This window comes from Canis aureus, chromosome 19, assembly GCF_053574225.1.
Source record: "Canis aureus isolate CA01 chromosome 19, VMU_Caureus_v.1.0, whole genome shotgun sequence".
NCBI classification, from domain to species: domain Eukaryota; kingdom Metazoa; phylum Chordata; class Mammalia; order Carnivora; family Canidae; genus Canis; species Canis aureus.
In genome coordinates this window covers 48,838,239-48,853,572 of record NC_135629.1, presented here as the reverse complement: position 1 = coordinate 48,853,572, position 15,334 = coordinate 48,838,239, and the positions used below count along the sequence as shown (strand labels likewise).

At 39.2% G+C, this 15,334-nt stretch overlaps 1 pseudogene; it reads right to left on the bottom strand.

The window, feature by feature from the left end:
* Positions 1–12,886: 12,886 nt before the first annotated feature.
* On the bottom strand, positions 12,887–14,901 carry LOC144289344 (heat shock cognate 71 kDa protein pseudogene; annotated as a pseudogene).
* Positions 14,902–15,334: the final 433 nt, after the last annotated feature.

Sequence of the window (15,334 nt, the reverse complement as noted above, 5' to 3'; positions counted from 1 at the left end):
GGCATCCCCACCCTCCTGGTTCCTGCTCCAACTCCCTGGGAGCCCCTTTCCGCCCGGGAAGGTCGGTGCAGCTCCTGCGTCTCCGGGACGGGGCTCTCCTGTCCTGGGGACACTCGCCCCGGCCTCAGCCCGGCTCCTCGCGGGGCCCCTCCCCCTTGGAGGCCTTTTGTTTTTTTATTTTTTCCCCGTCTTCCTACCTTGATAGAAGCGGGAACTCTTCTCATTGTAGCATTCCAGCTGGTCTCTCTTTAAATCTCAGGCCGAATTCATAGATTTTCAGGATAATTTGAAGTTTATCTAGGTAATTTGGCGGGGACAGGTGATTTGGGGACCCTACTCTTCCGCCATCTTGCCCCTCCTCCCCCATGTATGGTTTTGAAAGAAAAGTCTAAGTACTCACCCTAAAATCTCAAATAATTCTGTTAGATTCTTTTACCTGAGGGCCCCAGTACCTCTGAAAAAGACTTTCAGAAGGCAGAACAATATCCCCAAAATATTTTTATCTCTTAATGTACAGAATCTTTGGATATGCCTTGTGTCATGGCAAGGGAGAACTAAGGTTGCAAATGGCATTAATATTGTTAGTCAGCTAACTCCAGGATAACATTATTCTGGTGATCCGGGTGAGCTCAATAGAACACAAGGAACCTCCAAATGTGGAAGAGGGAGGCAGAAATCTTGGAGTCAGAGATTTTTGAGATGCTATGTTGCTGGCTTTGAAGATAAAGGGAGGGCACGTGAGCCAGGGACTATAGGTGGCTCTAAAGCTGGAAGAGGTAGGAAAACATTCACCTCTTAATCTCCAGGATTAACTCTTCCCTGCAGACAATGATTTTAGCACAGGAAGACTGATTTCAGACTTCTGACTTCTAGAACTCTTAGAAAATACATTGATTTTTTTAAGACAGCAGCATGGTAATTTGTTACAACCACAGTAACAGTCTAATCAAGACATTTATCCAATCGCACTTTGTTCAAGCAAATAAATTCAGACTTGGATCTTATTCTTTTATATTTTCTTGGATAAGGATATTTGGTGTTGAAATCTCACTTTAAGTAGAAAAAGAAATCTGAAGTCACTTTGGAGTTGTCACCCCAATAGCTGGTACAGAATATCTCCCATGACATGAACTGTATTGACTTGGCAGATACTAAGGTAGAGAAATTGAATCCTTAAGGCCACTAATCTGTTTTAGGTCTTTGTGTCCAAATTTTTACATACTTTTAGATTCACATTAATGTAAATTTTTATTCTTTTTATTCTTATCTTCTCTCATTTTCTCTCAAGTTTACATATGACATGAAAAATTACCTAATAAGAGTCTGTGTGTGTGTATATGAATGCCCATGTTTACTTGAAAGCAAAGTGTATATAACCACACACACACACATGTACACGTGTATCATACTCCTTACCATTGAAGATTTTCTTAGGAATCTACAAAATATGACCACACATTTGTATATTCCCTCCCAGGTGTCCCGGTGTTTCATTGCATCTGTATCTTTGGGGTAAATTCCCAACAGTGCAATTGCTGGGTCGTAGGGAAGGTCTATTTTTAACTCTTTGAGGAACCTCCACACAGTTTTCCAGAGTGGCTGCACAAGTTCACATTCCCACCAACAGTGCAAGAGGGTTCCCTTTTCTCCACATCCTCTCCAAAATTTGTGGTTTCCTGCCTTGTTAATTTTCCCCATTCTCAGTGGTGTAAGGTGGTATTTCATTGTGGTTTTGATTTGTATTTCCCTGATGGCAAGTGATGCGGAGCATTTTCTCATGTGCCTGTTGGCCATGTCTGTCTTCCTCTGTGAGATTTCTGTTCATGTCTTTTGCCCATTTCATGATTGGATTATTTGTTTCTTTGGTGTTTAGTTTGATAAGTTCTTTATAGATTTTGGAAACTAGCCCTTTATCTGATACGTCATTTGCAAATATCTTCTCCCATTCTGTAGGTTGTCTTCTAGACCACTCTCTTTCACCATACACAAAGATAAACTCAAAATGGATGAAAGATCTAAATGTGAGACAACATTCCATCAAAATCCTAGAGGAGAACACAGGCAACACCCTTTTTGAACTCAGCCACAGTAACTTCTTGCAAGATACATCCACGAAGCCAAAAGAAACAAAAGCAATAATGAACTATTGGGACTTCATCAAGATAAGAAGCTTTTGCACAGCAAAGGATACAGTCAACAAAACTAAAAGACAATCCCTATGAAATTAATTTTATTATCCATGTTATTTTCAGATATAAGAGAACTGATGCTCAGGGGCATTAGATTTTAATAAGTTACAGAACAAAGTAGTTAAAGCTTATTGTGCACTTTCTGGAATTACATAGAAATGGAATCATTCAGAACATGCTCCTAAAGTTTGTATGACTCCTTTACTTTTATTTATTTTTATTTAAAATCAACTAGGCAAATTGAACTCCAATAAAAAAATTTTAAAAAGAAAAAAATAAAATCAACTAGCCAAATATAGAACATCATTATTCAGATGCAGTTTTCAATAATTTATCAGTTTCATATAACACCCAGTGATCATCATATCATGTGCCCTCCTTAATACCTATCACCCCGTTGCCCCATGGCATGAATTATATATATTCCTTTAAATTTTTTTATTGATGTATCATTTACACAACATATTGCATTAGGTTTGGGTGTGCAACATAATGATTCAACTGACAACTCTCTATGTTATGCTATGCTCACCACAAGTGTCATATAGTAAAAGGAAAAGGTTTAGTAGAGCATGGCTGAGGGTAGGATCTAGAGCGATGGTATTGCTAATTCACCTTGAACAGGGATGAAAGATATCACTTTTTACTAGAAAGAAAGCAAAGTGTCTATGTGAATATAGGACAAATTAAATTAAGGTAATTCATATTTGGTATGCTTGCTCTAAATCACTAACAGGTACTGATTTTATATACAAATTACTGTTTCCCAAAGAACAAAAATCCCCAATGTGAATAGAGGATAGGAAATAATAAAGATTGGAGCAAAGATAAATGACACAAAGACAAAAAAAGTAATGGAAAAAAGTCAATGAAGCCAAGAGCTGTTTCTTTGAAAAAATTGACAAGCCCTTAGCCACATTCATGAAGAAAAAAAGAGATGACAGAAATAAATAAAATCATAAATGAGAAAAAAGAAGTAACAATTGATGCCACACAAACACAAAGAATTATAAGAGATTACTATGAAAAATTAAATGACAACAAAGTGAATGACCTAGAAGAAATGGATAAAGTCCTAGAAATATAAACAGAACCAAGAAAAATAGAAAATCTGAACACAGGCAACACCCTTTTTGAACTCGGCCACAGCAACTTCTTGCAAGATACATCCACGAAGGCAAAAGAAACAAAAGCAAAAATGAACTATTGGGACTTCATCAAGATAAGAAGCTTTTGCACAGCAAAGGATACAGTCAACAAAACTCAAAGACAACCTACAGAATGGGAGAAGATATTTGCAAATGACCTATCAAATAAAGGGCTAGTTTCCAAGATCTATAAAGAACTTATTAAACTCAACAGCAAAGAAACAAACAATCCAATCATGAAATGGGCAAAAGACATGAACAGAAATCTCACAGAGGAAGACATAGACATGGCCAACATGCACCTGAGAAAATGCTCTGCATCACTTGCCATCAGGGAAATACAAATCAAAACCACAATGAGATACCACCTCACACCACTGAGAATGGGGAAAATTAACAAGGCAGGAAACCACAAATGTTGGAGAGGATGTGGAGAAAAGGGAACCCTCTTGCACTGTTGGTGGGAATGTGAACTGGTGCAGCCACTCTGGAAAACTGTGTGGAGGTTCCTCAAAGAGTTAAAAATAGATCTGTCCTATTACCCAGCAATTGCACTGCTGGGGCTTTACCCCATAGATACAAATGCAATGAAATGCCGGGACACCTGCACTCCGATGTTTATAGCAGTAAGAAATGACAAATACCCATCATTTGCTTTGACGTGGATTGAACTGGAGGGTATTATGCTATGTGAAATAAGTCAATCGGAGAAGGACAAACATTATATGTTCTCATTCATTTGAGGAATATAAATAATAGTGAAAGGGAATAAAGGGGAAAGGAGAAAAAAATGAGTGGGAAATATCAGAGAGGGAGATAGAACATAAAGACTCCTAACTCTGGGAAACGAACTAGGGGTGGTGGAAGGGGAGGAGGGCGGGGGGTGAGGGTGAATGGGTAACAGGCACTGAGGTGGGCACTTGATGGGATGAGCACTGGGTGTTATTCTGTATGTTGGCAAATTGAACACCAATAAAAAATAAATTTATTATTAAAAAATATGTGTTGGAAATGAAGCCAAAATATATTGTATTCAAAAAAAGCAAATAAAAATCTGAACAGATCAAATATACATAAGTTGAATTAGTAATCCAAAAACACACAAAAGTACAAATTCAGGACCAGATAGATTCACAGGTAAGGTCTACCAGACATTTAAGGAAGAGTTAATACCTATTGTCCTCAAACTATTCCAAAAAACAGAAAGGAAGGAAAGCTTCTAAATTGTATGTGGCCAGCCTTATCCTGACACCAGAACCAGACAGAGACATCCAAAAAAAGAAAATATAAGCAACATCTCTGATTAAGTTAGATGCAAAACATCTTCAAACAAAATGCTAGCAAACCACATACATCAATATATTAAAAAGGTCATTCACCACGATCAGGTGGGATTAATTTCAGGGATGCAAGGATGCTTCAATATTCACAAATCGATCAATATCATATGTTACATCAACAAAACGAAGGCTGAAAAGCATATGATAATCTCAGTAGATGCAGAAAAAGCATTTGACAGTATTCAACAGTCGTTCATGATAAAAATTCTCAAAAAAAATTCTCAACAAAGGAGGGGTAGATGGAACATAACTCAACATAATAAAGACCATATATGAGAAGCCTACAACTAACATCATACTCAATGGTAAAAAATGAGATCTTCCCCCTAATGTCAGGAGCAACATCCACTCTCACCACTTTTATTCAACATAGTACTGGAAGTGCTAGTCACAGCAATCAGACAAGAAAAAAGAATAAGGGGCATCCATATTGGAAAGAAGTGAAACTGTCACTATTTGCAGATGAGATGGTATTACCAAAAATCTACTAGAAGTAATAAACTCAGTAAAGTGCAAGTTACAAAGTCAATACCCAGAAATCAGTAACACTTCTGCACACTAACAAGTCTGGTGGTCTCAGTGATGGACACCATTGTCACCCCCATGCTAAACTCCTGCATCTACAGCTTAAGGAACAGGGACACGAAGGGGGCCATGGGTAGGCTCCTGGGCAGGGTGGTGGCTGTCAGCATCAAGACCATTACAGGACTCTCCTGAGTAGCTGGCACACAACATGGAGGCCCAGAAATCCTGGCTTCTTTATCCAATGTTTTAATTTCTTCCCCAGGTTTGCACATTTTAAAGTAGTTCTATCCTTGTATTTTCCTTGTCTTCTCTACTTTTTTTTCAGGTCATATGTTGGGTTCTCCTTTCACTTTATAACCAGTCATTTTTTTTTTGGTGTGGATATAACTTGGTATTTTCTCAATAATCTTTGGTAATGGTTTGGATTTATTTAAAAAATAAGTCAGTTCTCATGTAGTTAATATCTATCCTCAGAGTGATGGGATATGTGCCTATTTTGGAAATGTCCTGAAAACTCACTTACAGCTTACATGAATAAAATCAACTCAAAGATCTCACCCCCCCACATACTTTTTTTTTCCTGATCTGATTCACTTTCCTTCCAGTCACATCTACTTTATTAAATTTCTTTATTAGTCCATAACATAGATTCCTTGAATTTCAGAGCTGTCTCTTCACCTAACTTTGAAACTTCAGTGCCTAGTAAAGTTCTCAGGCTGGAGTTTATGCTCAGTGAATATTTGTTGAGTGGAAAGTAGATGGGCAGGTAGTTAAGTACAGTCGGGACCAGAATATAAAATGTATTGATTAATGAAAGCTTTTGAGCTAGAAAAGAAATTTGGTATTTTGTTTGTTTCCTTATTTTTAGTAGTCTCCATGCCCAGTGAGGACCCAAGGAAGGGCTTGAATTCACAACCCTGAGATCAAGACCTGAGTTGAGATCAAGAGTCAGCAGGTTCACCAACTTAGCTACTCAGATGCCCCAGGAAATTTGGTTTTTGATATGAATTTTGATAGCAAAAATAATAATAGCAATTTTCCAGCATGGTTTAAGTGTTTATACATATTATTCCATGTAAGTTTTCCAATAATACTTATACTATTACTATCATTCCCTTTTATTTTGGAGGAGGAGTCAGAGCTTATGATATCTAAATGACTTAACTCATGGCCACAGCTCTGTTGAAAAGACTCAACCCTTCTGAATCTGAGGAGGGTTGCCTAGGAACTTGTGTAAATATTAGGTTATAGGAGAAAAGGAATTAAAGTTATCAAAGGAATTAGGATTGCTAGTCACCGAATCTTAGAATAGAGGCTATCTGAGGTTATCTGGATGAAGCCAGTGGAATGACGAGGGTTCATGAATGGAAAAAGGAGGCAGCAATAAGAGTCCAAGAGATGAGACATGACAAAGACTCAGCCAGCCATTACCGGAATTGAAGATGGAGGGTGGGCTCATGGGACAAGGGATGGAGGTGGTCTCTAGAAGCTGGGGAAGGCAAGAAAGTGGGTTACCCCTTAGAGTCTCCAGAAAGGAATGAAGCACTGAAGACAGCTTGATTTTCCAGGGAAACCAGGGACTTTCCAAGGAAACCCATTTGGGACTTCTGATCTGCAGAACTATAAGGTAATACTTTTGTGCTCTTAAGCCACTAAGTCTATGGTCACTGGTTACCATAGCAACAGTAAACCAAAGCATATGATCCCCCTTATATTGATGTTTTAATCTGAGTATATTGCCACCCCTATCAAATCAGTCTCCTCCACTAGGAAAAGCAGAGAATCAATATTGGAAAGGCAATTTAGTCTCTGTTTATGATTAAATGTGTAATAAACATGCGTTTATCAAAACATTGTGAAATTGGCTTAAGCCTAAATGGTATCAAGATAGGAGAGTGAGAAAACATAAATTTTATAAAATGAAAAGATGTCATATTATAAAAATGGGAACAAAACCAATGAGGAAAACAACTTTGGAAATAAATGGTGCTTCAGTAATTTGTTATAAGAAGTAAAATCACATTAAATTCCTATCTTAATGCCAGCCCTTAATTTTGGAAGGCCATCATTCTGCCTAACATACCATATAACACAAATTTGCCCAATATATGTGAACTGAAATCTGTTAGTGGAGGTTTTAGGAAAACACATATTTTCCTACTGAAAGAAAAATATATCTTCAAAATGGTGAAATAGGAATTTTCTCATATCTTTTCCCCAAAGAACACCTCTGTTGACAGTAACTCATGGTTGAAAGTACCTTTGTGGAAGTCCAGGGGTGTCACGAATAAACTGAAGCTCAAGGAGGTGCAAAACACACCCAGTATTGAACACACTGAAGAGAGTAAGAGGAACAATTACACTTACCCACATACCCTCTATCCCAAGGAAGCACACTCAGTGCCATGGGAGATGTTCTTGGCCAGAGACTTCTGTGGATAAATGTGAATGTGTCAGTGGATGCCTAACTTCCCCATCTGTGCAAATGCTGCCAATGATACCCACTTCATTTTCAACTCACTCAGAAAAATGTCCCAGAGGCAGAGGAATCCCGAACTCACTTCCTGTCCCAAGAGGCCTGTTTTGATGTCATCATGAGCTGAGGAAATGTGGAACTTAGATGATCACAATAGTCCCTGTGGATGGAGTGCCAGCTCATGCTAGGAAATTTCCTGTGAACTCTAAAATATTACTAAGTTCTCAGACAAAATCCTTCGATGGAATTTCTCCAGTTTACAGAAAAGTGAACAAAAACTTACAAGGTTCAAGTCCTTCCCTGAGGGAAAAAGAAACACCTGTAAACTTGTTTGACCTTCTAAAGTTAGATATAAGGTGGGTGGGGGATTCTGGGAGAACACACCTGACACTGACGCTGGACAACAGTCTTACCACACAAATATGTGTACAGACTAAGAAAGGCACCATCAATGCATGGGAACTAGTTACAGATGCAGACTCTCTGGGCCACCCCAGACATGTCAAAGAGGTAGTAGCGTTTCCCAAGCTATGATAGTCAAAAATTTTTCCAGATATTTTCAAGTGTCCTCTTGAGGCAAAATCTTCCCTGGTTGAGAACCACTGGCCTATTTGTTGCATTCCAATCAAAGCACATCAGTTCATAATGACCCAGTTCATAATTCTGGATTGATCACTCTACTCCTCCAAGTCACACTTCTATAAATGTGGAATGAGGCTCATAATTTTATGATCCTCATAGAATAGCTTTTGCAAAAAATAAATGAGACAATCTATATAAGATTCTGAAGTCAGCCCATGGTGCATTAGAAGGTCTAAATAGATTTCTTATAATATCAAATATTTTTAAAGTGAAGGACTAAATGCCAACTGTTTTCTCCATCTTTTATTTTATTTTTATGATCCTTTTTCTTTAAGGAATCCTTATATGGATTTCCTTATAATAATACACAGTTTTCTCACTTAGCTCACATTTCGAGATAGAGGAGCAAACTGTGGAAGGAGCCTCGGTGTCCATCGAAAGATGAATGGATAAAGAAGATGTGGTTTATGTATATGATGGAATATTACTCAGCCATTAGAAACGACAAATACCCACCATTTGCTTCGACATGGATGGATCTGGAGGGTATTATGCTGAGTGAAATAAGTCCATCGGAGAAGGACAAACATTATATGGTCTCATTCATTTGGGGAATATAAAAAATAGTGAAAGGGAATAAAGGGGAAAAATGAGTGGGAAATATCAGAAAGGGAGACAGAACATGGGAGACTCCTAACTCTGGGAAACGAACTAGGGGTGAGGGAAGGGGAGGTGGGCAGGGGGTGGGGGCGACTCGGTGACGGGCACTGAGGGGGGCACTTGATGGGATGAGCACTGGGTGTTATTCTATATGTTGGCAAATTGAACACCAATAAAAAATAAATTTACAAAAACAAAAGGAGGAGCAAAGTAATTTCTGTGCTCCTCTTGCTTGCTATGCCTCACTCTCCTCAAATGGTAAACAATTTCTATAGAATATTAGCCTCTTCCAATCCATGAGCATGGACTATTTTTCCATCTCTTTGTGTCTTCCTCAATTTTTTTCAGAAGTGTTCTATAGTTTTTAGGGTTTAAATCCTTTTCCATTTGGTTAGGTTTATTCCTAGATATCTTATGCTTTTGGGTGCAATTGTAAATGGGATTGACTCCTTAATTTCTCTTTCTTCAGTCTCATTATTAGTGTATAGAAATACCACTGACTTCTGGGCATTGATTTTGTATCCTGCCACACTGCCAAATTGCTGTATGAGTTCTAGCAATCTTGGGGTGGAGGCTTTTGGGTTTTCTATGTAGAGTATCATGTCATGGGTGAAGAGGGAGAGTTTGACTTTTTCTTTGCCAATTTGAATGCCTTTAATGTCTTTTTGTTGTCTGATTGCTGAGGCTAGGACTTCTAGTACTGAGGTGGGCACTTGACGGGATGAGCACTCGGTGTTATTCTGTATGTTGACAAATTGAACACCAATAAAAAATAAATTTATTAAATAAAAAAATAAAAAATAAAAAAATTGGAGAAGGACAAACAGTGTATGTTCTCATTCATTTGGGGAATATAAATAATAGTGAAAGGGAATATAAGGGAAGGGAGAAGAAATGTGTGGGAAATATCAGAAAGGGAGACAGAACATAAAGACTCCTAACTCTGGGAAACAAACTAGGGGTGGTGGAAGGGGAGGAGGGCGGGGGGGTGGTGGGGGTGAGTGGGTGACGGGCACTGAGGGGGACACTTGACGGGGTGAGCACTGGGTGTTATTCTGTATGTTGGTAAATTGAACACCAATAAAAATTATTTTATTAAAAAAAGAATAAGGCAAAAGTTAATTAAACTATTCTTAAAATGTCAAAAAAAAATAAAAAAAGAAAGACTCATGTCTTTGGAAATAAATAATTAAAATTAAAAAAAAAAGAATATTAGCTGCAACCCACCACGTATCATTTTCTATAGTGACTGGTAATTACGATAAATGCCAACTTCTTACCTTTATTAAAATACTAAACTCCTAATTGGTTTGTCAAAAGAATTATGAATCCAAGGACTGTTGTACCTGTGGTTTTATCGCAAAGGAACCCATTTTTGCTTGGAGAAGGAAGAGCAATTTCCTAGAGCTATCATGAGTTGTGCTCCCACCACAAGCTAATGTTTTACAGACCCAGGGAACATGGTCAAGATAGGTTCCTCAACCTTAGATTTGGAAAAAAGAATTTCACTCAGGGCTGTGGAAAATTTCAATGTTAGAGCTCTGGAAGCCAGGTAAGTTCAGGGAAGAGTACTAAACATTGGATGCTCCTGAATTCTAGCCTGGTCTCTTGGGAACAGAGATTCTACAGGAAAAAAATTCCATTCTGTCCAGATAAGTTCCCATGGGGAGATGTGCTCAGGGGTTGGAGTAATAATGGGAAATGTGTGTAATAAGCAGGGATAGGGAATAGATACAACAAACAGAAGGAGCTGTAAATATCTCCTCTGCTACAGCCCCTGGGCATGTTCAACCTTGAGCTGGAGGAGACATGGTTTTTGTATTTGTATTTCTGAATTGCTGGGAGATCCATGCTTCACAGATTCCTGCTCCTGTTTGGGAACAGAGCTTTATTCTCTATCATCAACCATCCAGGAAGGAATTTGGACTTCCACATGGATACCTTCTTTTCATAGACTGCATCCAGATGAGTCTCAAAGAGCAGCAGGTATTTCAGGAAAGGATCAGAGAGAATGCAAACTGAAAGCTTTTTTCTGAGGTCAACTGACAGCCTAACCAGCCTCTCCTGGAGCCAAGGGATCATTGTGCTTCTTGGTGTGGTGAACTCATTCATTTATAGTCAGTTTATTTAATACGTTAAAGAAAGAAATGTCTGTTTAACAGCATGAAAATGATTTAGTATGCACCCTATGTATGACACACAAAACAAACCCTCATATTTTCTATATGCTTTATATATTCTAGTCTACTCTTTTTAAATATTTCTTTTTAAATTCAATTAATTAATGTCTAGTGTATTATTAGTTTCAGAGGCAGAGTTTAGTGATTCATCAGTTGCATACAACACCCAGTGCTCATTACATCATGTGCCTTCCTTACCATCCATCTCCCAGTTATGTCATCCACCCACCACCTCCCCTCAGCAACCCTCAGTTTGTTTCCTATAATTAAGAGTCTCCTATGGTTTTCTTCCCCTCTGATTTCATCTTATTTTATTTTCCCCTTCCTTTCACTAGGGTTCTCTGTTTTGTTTCTTAAATCCACATATGAGTGAAATTATATCCTAATTGTCTTTTTCTGATTGATTTACTTTCCTTCCATATTACCTTCTAGTCCATCCATGTCATTGCAAATGGTAAGATTTCATTTTTTTGATGGCTCAGTAATAGTTCACTGTGTGTGTGTGTATATGCGTATATATATATTACATATATATATATTACATATTCTTTATCCATTCATCTATTTTTACAAACCACAGTCTGACCTCACAAACAGTACCAATCTCAGAATCTGGAAAACATTCCTCTTCCACGTTCCCCATTTCTGTGTTAGTAGCTCCCTGCTTCTGTTTTCTCTCTCATCATTGGCAACTTCTGTGATCAAAGATTCTCTCATTCTTCATGCAAGTTGTAATTACTCCTAAAGTTACCAACCAAACTATGTCTTGGGGTAAAGGGCAGTAGTATTCATAACATGCCCCAGGAGACTCATGTTCTACCAGGGAAATATACATAAAATTCAATAAAAACTATATAATGATAACCCCTTGATCTAAATTATTGCAGAAGAGCATGTTATTTTTCTATGGGAATATTAAAAAACAAAACAAAAATAAAAAGAAGAGGAAGGAGATGACTCCTTGTAGTCTGAAAGAGGAGATGGGATTGTGAAGATAGGAGATGAATGATCCCAAATAGACCAGTGGGCAACTCCAAGCAGAGAGCATCAGGTGTATGGAGGCTCTGAACCTGGAGACTGGGGCTTCAGGTGAAGATACAACTCAAGTTCAGTGTTTGTGACATCAATGTGGGTGAGGCAGCATGAATAGGGAGCTGGTGGGTGAGTCAGGGGAGGCAAGCCAAGTGTTGGAAGCTATGGAATTGGGGTTCAGTCTCCAGCAGGGAGTCCCTGGGAAGGAGTTAAGGTGGGGAGTTGGATAGTAAATTAAGATGCAATATAGAAAGATCTCTCTGGGTGAATATTAATATGGCTAGAGGGCACAAGCCTGTAGTAAGCGGAGAGCTGACAAGGGACTGAATTAAGGCTGTGGAATTGGGGACCCAGGGGTGGGGAAGTGATGGGGACTTTGGAGATAAGGAAAAAAATCAGGCACATTTCATCACCAGTGATAATAAGCACTCATTATCAACAGAGGGAACTATGCTAAACTCTGTCTACATATTCACTAAATCTGTCAACTGCCTTAAGAGGATGAACACCTCTAGCCCTCCTATTTTGCAGAAGATGTTAACATTTAGTAGAGGGTGGTTGCCCTCCAAGTGCAAATAGCAAATAGGCAGACATCCAAAATTCAAAACCTAACTTTCTAATTATAAAGTTTGGCATTTTATATCATTTAGTAAAGTTATTTTAGCACATAATCTTTTAAAATCCCACACTTAACTTTTGTTTTACCCTGTATATTTCATTTTGTGAATTGTAGGTGTCTTCCTTTTGCTTTTTTTTTTTTGCCAATTTTAAATACAGTTTTATTTAAGACATTGCATTTTCCACTTAACAATACAATGCTTATAAAGTGCAATGTTTAATTTCCTTTCCCTGTGCACATATTCCATATTCAAGTATCAAGAATGCCCAGTATATTTACTATAGCAGCTTGACTTGAAAACTGCCATGGAATTTGCTACAAATTTGGGTCCTTCAAATGTGTGGAACAATGCTAGACCTGTCATCAGGTTGGCTTAATCAACCTCTTCAATGGTAGGCCCAGAGGAGGCACCACCAGAGGGAGGAGCTCCACCACCAGGAAAGCCTCCAGGCATTCCTCCTGGCATGCCTCCTGCACTCTGGTATAGCTTCGTAATGATGGGATTGCAGACTTTCTCCAGCTTTTTCTGCTGATATTCAAATTCTTCCTTTTCTGCAGTCTGGTTCTTATCGAGCCAGTTGATGATTTCATTGCACTTGTCAAGAATCTTCTGTTTGTCTTCATCATTTATTTTTCCCTGAAGTTTTTCATCTTCAACAGTTGGTTTCATGTTGAACACGTAAGACTCAAGTGAATTCTTGGAAGACACCTTGTCTCTCTGCTTCTCATCTTCCGCTTTGTACTTCTCAGCTTCCTGGACCATGTGCTCAATGTCCTCCTTGCTCAAGCGGCCCTTGTCATTAGTGATGGTAATCTTGTTCTCTTTTCCTGTGCTCTTATCCACCACAGACACATTGAGGATACCACTAGCATCAATGTCAAAAGTGACTTCAATCTGAGGAACACCACGAGGAACAAGAGGTATGTCTGTGAGTTCAAACTTGCCAAGTAGGTTGTTATCCTTGGTCATAGCATGCTCACCTTCATAGACCTGAATAAGCCACACCAGGCTGGTTGTCAGAGTAGGTAGTAAAGGTTTGTGTCTGTTTGGTAGGAATGATAGTATTGCGCTTGATGAGCACAGTCATGACTCCTCTAGCAGTTTCAATACCAAGAGAAAGTGAGGTGACATCCAATAGCAGCAAATCTTGAACATTTTCAGATTTGTCACCAGAAAGAATGGCTGCCTGGACAGCTGCACCATAAGCAACGGCCTCATCAAGGTTGATGCTCTTATTAAGTTCCTTTCTATTTAAGAAATCTTGCAGAAGTTTCTGAATCTTGGGGATACAGGTAGAACCACCCACCAGGACAATGTCATGGATCTGAGACTTGTCCAGCTTGGCATCCTGAAGAGCTTTCTCTACAGGGTACAGGGTGCCACAGAACAGGTCAGCATTTAATTCTTTAAACCGGGCATGAGTAATAGAGGAATAGAAGTCGATTCCTTCATACAGAGAATCAATCTCAATACTGGCCGGGGTGTTGGAAGAAAGTGTACGCTTAGCCTGTTCACCTGCAGTATGGAGACGGTGGACTGCCCTCTTGTTTTTGCTGATGTCTTTGTTGTGTTTGCACTTGAATTCTGCAATAAAATGGTTGACCATTCGTTTGTCAAAGTCTTCTCCACCTAAGTGGGTGTCTCCAGCTGTGGACTTGACCTCAAAGATCCCATCTTCAATAGTAAGGATCAACACATCAATAGTGCCACCTCCTAAATCAAAGATCAACACGTTCTTTTCAGCCCCAACCTTCTTGTCTAAACCATTAGCAATAGCAGCAGCAGTTGGCTGGTTGATGATTCAAAGTACATGAAGACCGGCAATAGTTCCACCATCTTTGGTAGCCTGACGCTGAGAGTCATTGAAGTATGCAGGTACCCTGACAACTGCATTGGTAACAGTCTTCCCAAGGTAGGCCTCTGCAATTTCCTTCATCTTCTTCAGGACCATAGAGGACACCTCCTCTGGATAGAAACTTTTTGTCTCCTCCTTGTATTCTACTTGGACCTTAGGCCTGCCAGCATCATTCACCACCACGAAGGGCCAATGCTTCATATCATATTGGATGACAGCATCATCAAATCTATGTCCAATCAGCTGCTTGGCATCGAAAATCATGTTGGTGGGGTTCATCGCAACTTGATTCTTCGCAGCATCACTGATCAATCATTCGGTGTCCGTGAAGGTGACATAACCTGGGGTGGTTCGATTTCCCTGATCTTTGGCAATTGTTTCCACTTTCCACACATTTCTTCTCCCTTCCCTTATATTCCCACTTTCCCATGCTGGAAGACACCCACGCAGGAGTATGTGGTGCCAAGATAGATCTCGACTGCAGGTCCCTTAGACATGGTTGCTTCTGTGTGGGCCGGGCTCGGCTCTCGGAGACAACAGCCATCTGCAGATCCGGCGCCACGTTCAATCCCTTTTGCTTGTTATTATGGGGGGGGGTGTTCAACGGGTCAGATGTCTTGATAACATAACGTCATCCCTACATTTTCTTTTGGATACATTGCTTTTTGCTGCTTTATTATTCTGGGTATCAAGGAATATAACTGGGGTTTGAGTGTTGCCAGAACCA